This window comes from Urtica dioica, chromosome 3 (genome assembly GCF_054948205.1).
Source record: "Urtica dioica subsp. dioica isolate 48M chromosome 3, U.dioica_male_clone48M_v1_H2, whole genome shotgun sequence".
Lineage (NCBI taxonomy): Eukaryota > Viridiplantae > Streptophyta > Magnoliopsida > Rosales > Urticaceae > Urtica > Urtica dioica.
Window position 1 is genome coordinate 40691426 of NC_142758.1, and position 13685 is coordinate 40705110.

A 13685-nucleotide genomic window follows, 5' to 3' on the forward strand; every position below is an offset into this window, starting at 1 on the left:
ATTGGACGGTCCTGGGTGGGATGTTGGATGAGAGTTCGGTCCCAAAAAACATGCTAAGTCGTGGGCTCGGTCTCATCCCGGACGACCAAAAGTATGATCTTGCGGTAGTGTGGTGATTCTTCTCACTAAGTTGGACACATCATCATTGATTTTTCAGCCTCCCATCTGTCAAACTTGGGACAATCGTTGGCTAGTTTGTCGGTGATGCCAGAGATGTAGCAAAACTTGCCTCGTTCACAAACGAAGAGTCTCACCGATCGAGACCATTAGAGGAAATTGTTCCCATTCGTCTTGTGGGATGTGTTCGAGCCAGTTAGAATGTAATCGGATGTGAGATGGGGTACTGAGTTTCAAGTTGGTAAGCAAAGGAAGACTCGATAATATTGACAGCTAGGTTTCAAACATTAGCGAATTGAGGAAGAAGAATGATCCGAAGGAAATAGAGACCACCTTTGCCATTCCCAAAGTTCGAAGGGGCATTTCTGCGGTATGCGGCAAGGATGATGAAATCGTTTTCCTGAAGGGATGATAAATTTTGCTTCCGAAAACAGGGCTCGAGCGGGATCGGTGACATTATGGTGTTCCATGACTTTGTAAATGAGTTGATCTAGTGAAAGGACTTCTCGACGGCTAAGCTGGAAAACAAGGTTTGCCGCCTTCAGCAAAAGTACAATGATGTTGTTGCTAGAAACAACTTTTACCCAAAGGATGCCCATTTGAAAAAGCTCTTTGAACTCCCCAAGCATGTTTGGGGCAACAAGTCCAAGCCCAATAGCACACAGACCCAGAAGCCCAAGTCTAATGGCACATAGACCTGAAAGCCCAAGTCCAATGGCACACAAACCTGGAAGCCCAAGACCAACCAAAACTCTACTCAGGTCTAGGGGTCTGTCGATGATTGAGCACTCCTAGGCGGTGTATTTGATGGGAGCTCGGTCCCAGAAAGCATGCTGAGGCGTGGACTCGGTCTCATCCCGGACGACCAAAAGGCGGATCTCGCAGAAGAGTATTAGGAGATTCTTCTCGCTGAGTTGGGCACATTATCGTTGAGTTTTCAGCCTCCTGTTTATCAAATTCAGGACTGTCTACAACCGATTATTTGGTGGTATTAAAGATGTAGCTAAGCTTGCATCGACCACAAACGAAGAATTTCACCGATTGGGACCGTTGGAGGAGATCGTTCATATTCAGCGTGTAGGATGTGATCGAGCCGGTGGAATTGACTCGGATGTGAGATAGGGTGCTAAGCTTCTAGTTGAGATCTTGGATGAGTTTTCAGCAGAGGAAGACTCGATCATATTGTCGAATGGGTCTTAAAACCTTCGTGAATAAGATGAAGAAGGTATGTGAACAAAGCGGTTAACCGACTATAGTTCAGTAACTAATTACAAATTTTAATTATAATTGTGAGAGTACTATACGACTTTTACAAATTATTTTTACCAGCTATATTTATACTATTAGTAAAAGAAATCAGATGTTTCAATTTAATAAGAATTTTATTTGAAACGATTAACAAGCAGTTACTGATTCCGAATTTTCAATATTTTGTAATAGTATTCATCTACTTCTATAAAATTATTTTAACCAGTTATATTTAAACAATTAGTAAAAAAAGGATGTTCTCGTCCTAAGCGTAAACCCAAACTATCAAATATGTAGGTTTTGCTCTAAAAAAAGTATTTTCTTGTTCTAAATGCAATCTCGAACTATCAAATTTCCTAGTTTTGCTCTAAAAAAAAAGTCGACAAGCTACCTTTTTCTCTATTGAGCTTGGATATGGTCTAGGATCAAGTAGAGCTCTCTAGATACATAGCTATATAAAACTGAAATTTTGCCATATAGCAAATCTTTGGTAAATTTTAAGTAAATAGCCACAATATTTTATTAGGGTCCATTAGATATATAACCATATTTACGGTTTCACATTGTTATATAGTCAACGTTTCGTAAATCTTAGATAAATAGCTAAATCCATGTATTTACACGCGTAGATTGACGTCATCTTTATGGCTATTTACCTAAGATTTACGAAATATTGACAATCTAGCAATCTCAAACATTTTAATTGGCTAACTACCTAATTTTTTTTATTTTATTAACAAAGCCAAAAAGACATTAATAGCTGTAAATATTCGTTAATAATTGTAAGTAACCATCAGACTCCAAAAACATAAATGAAATACTAAAAACGACAATAATTATTTACTTAAAATCTACATAAGATTGGCTATTTAGCAAATCTTTCCGAATTTTGGTTGTTTAATTACTCAATTAATTGAATTAATAAAGAGTCGTGCAATAATTTATACCACCTCAATTTGGAAAAAAACAATGGTGATAGAAATTATTATATAAAATGTGGTTACACGAGAATTCTTTATAGGCAAGATTTGAGCTTCATCAAAATTGAGTTCACCATATAAAATGTGTAACAAAAAAATTTAGGGGGTATTAGGCATGATTTGAGCTGGATCAACCAATGTTTGTAATTATATTAGGAAAATCACGAAAATAATAATTTTAATGTGTAACATTTAAAAATAACAGCTATTTTAAATCCTTTAAAAAAATTCATATAAATACACATTAAACAGTAAATAAAAATAAATAGAGCAAAAAAATTTTGTAAATATAAAAAAAATATTTGCTTATAACTAAAGAAATACTATTTTTACAGTTAAATTTTATACCCGCTATTTTTTGCAATAAAATACAAGCCGCGGCTGACATAAGGAATTAATACAATAACTGTTTCTATTTTGCAGGTGGGCAATCCAATTCGGAAATTTTGCGTCTTATAAAGATGTATATTTCTTTATCCAAAAAAATAGGGATTATGGCCAGATGTAGTAGTCTTTTTAATGATTTGGACCAAAATATAGAGTTTTTTGTTTTGGACACTTTTAGTAGTTGCTTAAGCGAGCAAATACATATTTGCCCTTCTTCATACTTCACGTTATCTTCTTCTTCCTCTCTCCTCACCCGTGCGACATTGGAGAGCAAACAGAGCAAGGAAAAAAAAAATTCCAGACCACATCATCCAAGCTCTCTTCCCGGCCGGCCACCCAAAATCATCACTGCCACCTTTCCTCGTCTTCCTTCTTCCTTTCCTATTCCCGCGCGCCACCACCGAGTCTCCTCCATCGCGCGACTCACAGCCACCGATCCTCCACCGCGTGCGCGCCAGCCGAGAGACGGGAGAACGCCGCTGCCGAGTCTCCTCGAGCGCTCGACCGCCGTGAAGTGTGCGCCGCCGCGAGCTAGGAAACGTCGGGAGGGAGAGAGAGCTTGAGGAGGAGGCCGGATTTCAGGAACATAGAGAGGTGAGGAGATTTCTTCATATTGGAATCCATGTTGATTAGGGTTAGATTTTGATTTGGGGGTTTTGGTTGTGAACGTGTTTTGATGATTTTAGTTGAAGATTTGAATTGCTTTCGGTGATGATTCTTCTGGTTATGGGTTTGTTCTTGGTTTTGGACGAGTGTTGTTTTGGATTGGGTCTTGGCCGTGAGCTTGGTTTGCTTGTGTGTTTTTGGCCATGAGCTAAGGTTGGCCGTGAGCTTGGTTTGCTTGTTTTTGGTCGTGTTTTACGTTTTGTCCGTGTGGTTCTTTGGGGTGGGAATTCTGAAATGTGTTGTTGTTGTATAGTGTCTTGTGATAGAACATCTGAGCCTCGGGAATTCTGAAATTTGAGATTTGATATTTCGTTCGGGCTCGGGTTTCTGTTAGTTAATTCTGAGATTGAAATGTGGTTTTTATGACGAGTTAAGTAATTTAGAAATTGACTCAATGTTCATTTCTGAATTTCACAGCTCAGTCGCAGATCAAGTCAAAGCGAGCGAAAATCGGCGTAAACTGAGCGCGTCGAAGCCGAATAGTAGTGAATTCAGAAAAAGATTTTAAATCTCGATCTCACTCGTGAGTCGTTTATCGCTTTATAGCGTAAGACTCGAGTTTTAATTTTTGGATTTGAGATTGTATTCAGGGATTATTAATTATTTATTTAAGAATGTTCGAGAATTTAAATTCTGGTTAATTAATTCAGAATTCTCGGTTTGTATGATTTTTCGGATTATTCATTTAATTTATTTAAGACTCGTTAAATTCTCGAACCCCTGAACCGACTCGCAGTGAATCCCGATAATGAACCTTAAGCTCGTCAGCTTCTCCCGAATCATTGACTAATGAGATTTCAACAATTTGAACAACTATTGTCATTTATGTTTAGGAATTATAGACGTCAAAAAGACATAAATTACAGAAATTGTAACATATAATTAGTCATTCATCCATTATTGGAATACACTCCCAAGTTTCAAAAAGACATATAATTAGTCATTAAACTATAATAACTGAAATTAGTTCCAAAAACACATACAACTATAATAATTCATCCATTCCTCTCGGACAAAGGAACTGGACTGTTGCATGTAGTCCGGTTGTGACCAACTTCTCCACATCGCGAACACTTCCTAAGAATATGCTATTCCCCTTGAGAATGTATCTGTCTCTTCTTCGGTCTACCAACGGCACGTGATCTGTATGTCGGAGGCTTGTCTCTCATTTATACAACAAATATGTTCACTCTCATACCTGAATAAGAAAATTCAAAAATCAGAATAACTTTAGATTGGTATGTATAATTGTAATAAAACTGTCATAAATTGTAGACTTATAAGTCTACAGTTAACAACAATTGTAGATATCGACGTCTAGAGTTGTAGTAACTGTAGATTTATAATATCTACAATGAGACTATTTGTATATATGTATATCTACAATTACACCAATTGTAGATATACATGTCTACAATTCTTTCAATTGTAGACATATAGGTCTACACTTTCAGCAGTTGTAGACTAATAAATCTACAACAGCTTAAGGTGTAGACCTATATGTCTACAATTACAAGAATTGTATACATGTATATCTACAATTACAATAACAACGTATGACGGGGACAGTCTACAATTTCAGAGATTGTAGACATGTATATCTACAATTCAAGAACGCGAAAAAAACTCAAATGTTCAAAAACACGAAGAACAACACACAAACAAACCCAGCAACAAACAACACAGAGACGACGGGTAATGGCACCAACAAATCCAGAACGACACATACCTGAACTAGATCTCCGGCCATGATTTTTTTTGCCTCACCACCGGATCGCGGCCATGAACAACCGTCGTGATTTAGAAACAAAGCCATGTGCTGAATCTCAACAAGGTTCATCCTCATGTGCTCACGCGCTCGAGCTCGTCGGTGGTGAGCGAGGACGACCAACATAAAAAGGTAAGCTTTTTTTTTTGTATGTCAAAATGAACGAGAGAGAAAAACAGAGGAGAGAGAGAGAGAGAGAGAGAGAGAGAGAGAGAGAGAGAGAGAGAGAGAGAGAGAGAGCTCTGAGAGGTGAGAGGTTTTTTGTCTTTATGAGCAAGTTTTGGATTAAAATGAACAAAATTAAAAATTAAAGGGCAAAGAGGGTAACAAAGATTTATCTCTCCTCATATTGGTAGTATAATTGTCCAAAAACATGTACCACAACATTTTGGTCCAAACTTTCTAAATGACTACTAGTTGAGGCCATTTCCCAAAAATATATATATATAAAGATGTATATTGGGCCATATATTGAAGCCCAATGTACTACTCACCGGTTAATGTCCATATGTTTATTTTGCGCGCAATACTATAAACTAATAAATGAGTTTTGTGTTCTATATATTTACTGCACAAACCAGATTTTCCAGCCAATAATTAAAGGATAATTTTAAATGTTATAACGAACTACGTTTATATTAAAAAAGAACCCTGAGGTTTTTTTTTTTTTTTTTTTTTTTTTTTTTTAGTAATAAAAATACTAATAAGACATTTCGACTCCTTTTGTGTGTTAGAAGTCCGAATCAAACTTAGACAATGTTTTTTATCGTCTATTTTTAAAGTGTTGGATAATGTTTTTGTTCATCCCCAATTGAGGAATACCATTACAAATGTTACAAAAAGCAAAAGTATAGTAAATCTATTCAAAAATAGAAAGGATCTCACGGTCATAAACACAATTATTTATACTCGAACTTCGTTCCCGTCCACATGAGTAATAAATTTAAAAACTAACCAACGACAACATATCAAATCACAAGTTCTCGAGCCTATCCCTAACATTCATGCAAAAAGGAGCTTTATTTATACATTTTGTTTTTCAACCATTCTTTTCTTTCTGCATGTTCACGTATGTAGGATATGGAACACAACACAAGAATAACACCCTGTGAAGCACATAAGAGCAAATTAAAAGTATGTATTTATTTCAGTTTCACCTAATCATCTACAAGACACGCTTGTACTGATGTGTATCTTGTTTGGGATGGGATGTGTAACTTATTTTATGGGGAAAATATCAGGGTATCCCTCTTTTATAATCGAAATGTGAGATTTATCCATTCGATTTATGAAAATATTAGATATTATATTTTCAGTTTAATATAAATAATATATACCTCTCCTAAAAAATTGTATATTACAAATATCACTTTTTGTTTATTTAAAAAAAAAATTGAACTCCCCAAAATACCCTTAATGAAATAATTTTTTATTTTTTATTCTATATATAAAAAAATTAAATTAAAAAATTTATTTATAAAAAGTTAAAGATTTTTTTTATAAAGGGATATTTTGATTTTTTTTTTTAATAAAATAGTAAATAAATATTTATTTTATTAATGGTATTTTGGGGAGTTCAAATTATTTTAAAAAAAAATAAACAAAAATTACGATATTTGTAATATACCATTTTTTAAGGAAAGTATATGTTATTTATATTAAACTTAACGAATATAATATACGTGATATTTTAAAAAATCGAAGTAATCTCATTTTGATTAAAATATTCTTGATATTTTTCCTATTTTATATCCGTAGCTGTACTGATTGAGAACCACATGACCGTTTATCATTATGCATATTTTGAAACTCGAAAAAAAAAAAAAAAAAAATTCAATGCGTAGCTAGAAAGTAAATGCCCTTTCCAGGGGATATAGCCATAGGACCTTTTTATTTAAATTAAATGAGAGCACTATGAGTGTTGCTAAACTAGCCACGTCTATACCTTGTCTGGGAAACTTCAGTCATGTGTGGTTTATCTAGATATAGATAGATATGGCGATAACACTAAACATTGTTTTGTCGACCAATTTTTTTTTTTTTTTTTAAACATAAAGCAATTAATTTTTATGATCTTCTTCATCAAAATTTCTTCATCTTTCTTATTGTGTGATAGATCCATGTTTTGAAGCCGAGTTCGATGAACCTTAATTGATGGATCAAAAATATCCAAAGAAATACTATTCTTATCTTATCTCATCCAAAAAAAAAAAAAAAAAAAATAGAAACTTGGTACAAAGTGATGAGTGAAGTTAAAGAGTCCAACGTGAGGCATCCGCATTAAAGATTGCACCTACCAGCAAGCATATCAGCATTACTCAAACTTTTGGCTTAAATGGGGTGTCAATGGGGAACAATTTTGATCTGTGTCCCATTTTGTCTCACCACCCACAATAATCTGTTTTATTTAACTATTTGAATTTTATGTGGGCCCAAAGTACTTTGGCTTCATTTGAATATATTTGATTTTGAATGATAACGCACAGGAATTTGGGTGGGCTTTTCTCTGTTTGATCCGGCCGGGGAAGAATCTAGGATCCAAGTCACTGAGATTATTTGTATAATATCTTCAATGGAGATGTTATAGGGAGTTAGGGAAATGTTCATGTTGGGTTATTGCTATTTTATCTCATTAGAATTTAGTGTTAATCTCATAGATTTGTTAATACCATGTAAAGTAGGTATTACGTCAAGGCATACGAGATATTATTTAGGACAATGAAATTAAACTAGTCGCACAAATAAATAAATAAGAGATAGACACGAAGAGCTAAAAATAGCAACGGATACGGATTTAACTGGATTTACTTGTTTCATTATTCAGACTCGGCTAAAAAATAGACCCATTTTCTGGTCTTGGTTACTCAGTGTTCGAGTTCGTCGGAATACGGGTATATCTGTCGGGTAAATGAATAAAAAGGTGTTGGACCTTAGAATGTGTGTGAAGTGGTAACAAACGCTTCAAATAGTCTGATGACCCGAGATCAATTCCTAATGAAAGCATTTTTTTAGTGTTTGCAGGCCCGGTAGACAGGTATGATTCCACCCATTTCGTTACCAAAATCCGGACCCGCTAAATTTTAATGAGTCCTAAGCATTTAGTGGATAAGAACAATATTATCCGACCATTTAAACCAAGTAACAAGTTAGAGGTAAAATTATAATCCCTACAAGGATGTGCTTATATAGCCTCGCTACTAAAAATCGGGGCTTCCACTACAGTTTTTAACCGTCGTTTAAGGTTACCACGGCGGTTATTTTTCGTCATGGAATCCACTATCTTGGTAAGTTTCCACAAGGAAAAAAAACCATCGTTTAAAATATTTTCAATGACTGTGAAGCTATTTCAACTTTATAATCTGTACCTTGTCTTTTTCTGTCGTGAAAAGTGTTCAAATTAAAACGATTTTCCATCGTGACAAAATTTATTTATGTCGTGACAAAAACCTGTTCCGTCGTGACTTAATTTATTTTATTACATTGAATTATGGTCGCACTTAAAATGCATTTAAGTTATTTAATTGAGCTACAATCGCTATGAGTCATCTTCAATATTTCAATGATGCGCACTTGATAAATGATGAGTAAATCGATCAACTACCAAAACTGTTTAACAACTACATTTTTTATTTGTTTTTTAACTACAGTTTGATCTTAAAATGGAGTCCGTTAAAATAGACTACGGTCACCCTTTTCATTGAGTATATTAGACTCCGTTCGAATTTAAATTGTAGTAATTAATTTTATATGGACTATAGTCAACATAATAAAGAGAGAACCGAAGAGCGTGATAGACACCACCGGAGCACCATCACTGCGCCTCTTCTCTGCCGCGCCTCCGCAGTCCCGTCGCTCGACCGCGCCTCTGTTAGGAATTCTTGCCCACGAGAAGATATTATTTATAACTTTTCGCTGAAATAATTAATAAAATAAAGTTTGTCATTTACCATCTTTATGAGTAGAAAGCGGTAGTATCTTAATCCAAATATTTATCAAACATTTATCATTCCATAGTCTCCATATTAAACTGAGTCGCATGTTGGGCATCCGAGTTTGGGCAGTGAACTAAAACATGCTCGATGACTGATATGCGCCTGGAAAGCCTTATTTAAAGTCATATATGTGGAACATGAGTGAGGGTCGATCACTCAGTGGGAGCATTATACACTTGCAGAAGGTGTACGACCTGGACAGGCTTTGGTTTGGATAGATGCGTCGTTTAAGGACCGTTACCTATTTGAAGTAATCACGGACTTCTAGATCATGTTACCGGCTTCTTTCACTCACCACGTTAAAGACTAGTTATAAGATGATCAAATAGGTGTCTTGGGAAGTCGAGACATGATTGTAGAAGAAACTGTTATTACAGATACGGAATCCAGCCTTTTTGAAAAGGTTAATGTTGTCTCACCGAAGGGTTGATTTTAGAATCGATTGATTGCGCGCACTTCCGAAGTTGGCTTACGTTCGAAAGAATCTTTCGCTAGGGAAACAACGATGCTTAAGGCTTATATGTAACGAGAAATGTATAACAGAACATATTGACCTATCTCGATACGGGAGAACCTGGAGGGCCATGATCACATACTGACTAAATCAATGGACACTCGTTACGATGAGTAAATATAATTCTAGTATTAAAGTTGGGTTCATTCCTGGATTACACGGTGGAGTATTGTAAGGGACTAGACAATTCGATTCGAAAAGAGAAAGGAATACTTCGTCTTTTATCGAGATTGTTAAGCTTCCACTACTAGGTCCATCGTCCCCAATTCGGCTTTGATAAAGACGAGTAAGAACTTTCTGATAATAATAAATTCATTATTAATTGTCTCACAAAGCTGTAATAGTGATTGACAACATTAATTCCAAAAGGGGTATTTTGGAAATTAAATAAATATTAATAGTAAAGTTGTTTATTTATTGCTAGATAAAGTAAATAAACTGATTATTTATTGTTGGACAAGTAAATAAGTGTTTAATGGGTTTCAAGCTATTGGGCCTTGAAAAAGAAAAAAAAATTGGACCTCCCTACTGGTGATGGACAATTTTTTGCACTGGTTGGTAATCGATATTTTTCTGTTTTTTTGTTCCTAAAATAAAGGAGAAAATATAAGAGATATGATTTTCCTATATTCCCTCCTAATATTTAGGCTAAATATTAGGAGAATATTTAGGATAATATATTGGAGAATATATTTTCCTAGATTTTCTCAACAGCAAAATATTTTATACTGTTGTATAAAATAATATCCTAGATACTGATATGATGGATGAGAGAAAAAGTAGGATTCACTTGTTGAGATCCTAGGGCTGAGATTAAATTCTACGGTGTGAACACAATAAAAAAGAAATAATATATTCTGGAATATTCCAAAATATCTACTTTGGACTACCATAAATAGATGACTGATGAGAGGCAAAAATTAACCTTTTCATGCCTTCTAGAATTCGACCAACACAGGCTCTCTCTCTCTCTCATGTTTTGGTCGTCCAAAATTCTCTCTCTCTCTCTCTCTCCCTTGGAATTATGTGATTCCAATCCCATAAATACGGTTTGATCTAAACTCGTTGTTTGAGATCGCAAGTGAGAAACATATTGTTGCCTACTCATATTTCTTACTCGTCTCGAAGATTACGTTTCGAAAGACTTTGGTGTCATAGCTACGAGTCCAAGGAGTGAAGTTCAGAGGTCTGATCGTTCCGGAGCTGAAACAAAGAGGAAGGCCAAAAGAAGAGCAAAGGACTTTCAGAAGAAAGCTTGAAGATTTCAGTAGCTGGGCCTAACACGTAAGTTTTCTTATAAACTCGTCTTTCATGATATGGTTGCTTGATAAAGTTTCTTAAGTTCAATTAATGAAGTAATTTAGATCTTGTTAATAACCACGTTTAATTAGCTCTTGTTAGCGTAATTTTTATTTTCCGTATTTAATTGGTTATTTAAGGTGCGTTAGTCGCCAGCAAGTGGTATCAGAGCTAGATGATTACTTAATTAATCGATTCGTTCAAGTAATTAATTTTAATATGGTTTTAATGAATTTATATTATGATATGTTATTCATTCAATTCAGTATGTTGTGATATGTGAATTGAGATTTGTGGTTGATCTTAGATTTTTTATTCTCGTTTTTCTAGAATTGATGTTAAACCCGAAATTCAAGGGGTATAGGATTTTTGTAATTTTATTTAAAATACTTGCTGTAATCCGATGGTCATGATATCTGGAGAGCTGACTATCCACTACAATATGATATGACGGTCCGAAGCACAGCCCCATCGGAGTTCAGAGACCCACCTTTGATGAAAAAGATGAATTTTGTGACATCCTTGTCACAAAATTTCTGCCTCCCACATAGACTAGGTGTCTCGGATCTTTTACCTTCTTGGCTCTTGATCCGAGCTAACTTGTTGAGCCCTACCTTGGCGAGTGGGCTCAAGGATTCGAGCGGGTCAAAGCCCGTTAGCCCGGTGGGCCTAAATGCCATTTTTTTAAAATTAATTTTTTGATGTTTTATTTAAATTAATTATATGGGCTGGGCCCTAATAAATTTTATTTAAAACATGAAAAATAAATTATTTTGGACATCGATTTATTTTTTTAAAGGCCAATTGAATTAGGCCTTAAGCATTAAATTATTTTTTGACAACTATGGAAAAAATAAATAATCTTAGTCATTGATTTATTTGAGACAATGAATGTGCTCAATAAGAATCCATGAACTAATGTGATTGAGTTCATCAAGTTAGATTTATAAGAATAAATTAGGATACGATCAATCCAAATCAAAACCATATATGCTTTGTCATGCTTGTTTTAATTAATTTCTTTGCCTTGTATGATATATCTTGAAAATTGTTTGGTGAGTTATCATGGGTTTTCATTTATTATTTGTAACTTATCTACTATGATTAGGATAGTTTTTAATAAATGAGTTGAACGGATCAGAGAAGCTTTGTCACCAAGCCGATAAGAGGCTAAGCTTGGTGGATAATAAAAGACGATGTCTTCCCTCCTCGTTGGAAGCTTCTTTGTGAAGGAATGCTATTACGATAATCAAGACTAGATGTCACGATACTCCTAATCACTAAGCTATATCGAAACGTAATTGTTTTTAAGGGTAGCTTAGAAACACTCGAGTTTTTAATTGTTAGTTAACACGAGTGGATAATCTAGATTATGAGAATGCTAAGGAAACTAAAATACTAAAAGTACATTGAGTCTTAGGTCTCCAATATTGCCACAACACCGTGAGGATGAAAGATCCCTGCTTGATCAGCAGTCTTTAAGACATGGTGATCTGCTCCTAAGGACAGGCTTTTCTGATTCCAATAACAAGGTTGTGTCTCTAGCGATAGGTGGGGAAGTTGAGCTCGGCGTGTACTGGCTAAGTCAGTGCGTTTGCATGATACTCTTTCTGCTGAAATGTTGGGTCGACTCATGCATGAATCCAACCGGGGTTGCTCATGTGGACAACGATTCCTATAACATAGGTAGTTAGTAAGCATAGTTATGCTTGTCCATGAACCGCGACTGCTTACTAATCTGAGATGGTCTCGATCTTCACTAGGTGTGCTTCATTACGCCACCATAGTGGGAAGAACCGTGGCTATTAGTGGATTACATTGGAATATAAAAATTGGGTATTATCCCCGTGCCTGTATGGAGCATTATGTTTTTAATTCCTAAATTATATGTGATGAATGTTTTTCTTTTTATAAAGTAGTAAATGTGCTTGTATTTTATTATTTTCAGCATGGCTTCGAACTATGAAATACTTAAATATATAATGGATAACAAGATGAAATCTGGTGAGTATGTTGTCCTCTACGTGAGGGACATGTATGATTGGATTCATAAAGCATCATTGACTAGATTAAAAATTGATGAAGCAACGAGAATAGAGATAATTCTTAATTCTCTCGTTGAGGAGTATGCAGACTTCGTCACCTTCTTTGTGGCTATGGCCCGTATTATGAGATGGCGGTGTTTCATAGAGAACTCTTCGGTTGGCGTGATGGTTTGGTATTGTACGCTTACCATCAAGAGGAGCCTCCAATGGATCCCACGCCTTATTAATTCACACCATATGATTTACCTCTGGATAATGTTCTCGCTGAGAAGGAGCCATCAATCATAAACATTTCTGATGATGATAATAACTCGAACCCTGAGTCTGGTAAAGGTACGGTACCGTTTACTCACTTACATGTTTTAGAAGCATTTTATGCTGGAGATTCGTTCTCGTCCTGGATAGTAGATTCGAGGACAACTAATCATGTTTGTACATCAATAGAGGTGTCTGACTCATGGGAGGAACTGAAAGGAGATGAACTACAGCTTAGAGTGGGGAACAGAGAGTCCGTCACTGCTAAAGCTTTAGGAGTAGTTTGACTCCAATTTGGAAATAAATATTTGACATTAGATTCAGTTTAGTTTATTCCTGGTTTTTGTAGAAACCTTATTTCAGTTTATGAGTTAATTAAACATAAATTTTCTTTTTCCTTAAATGAGAATGCTA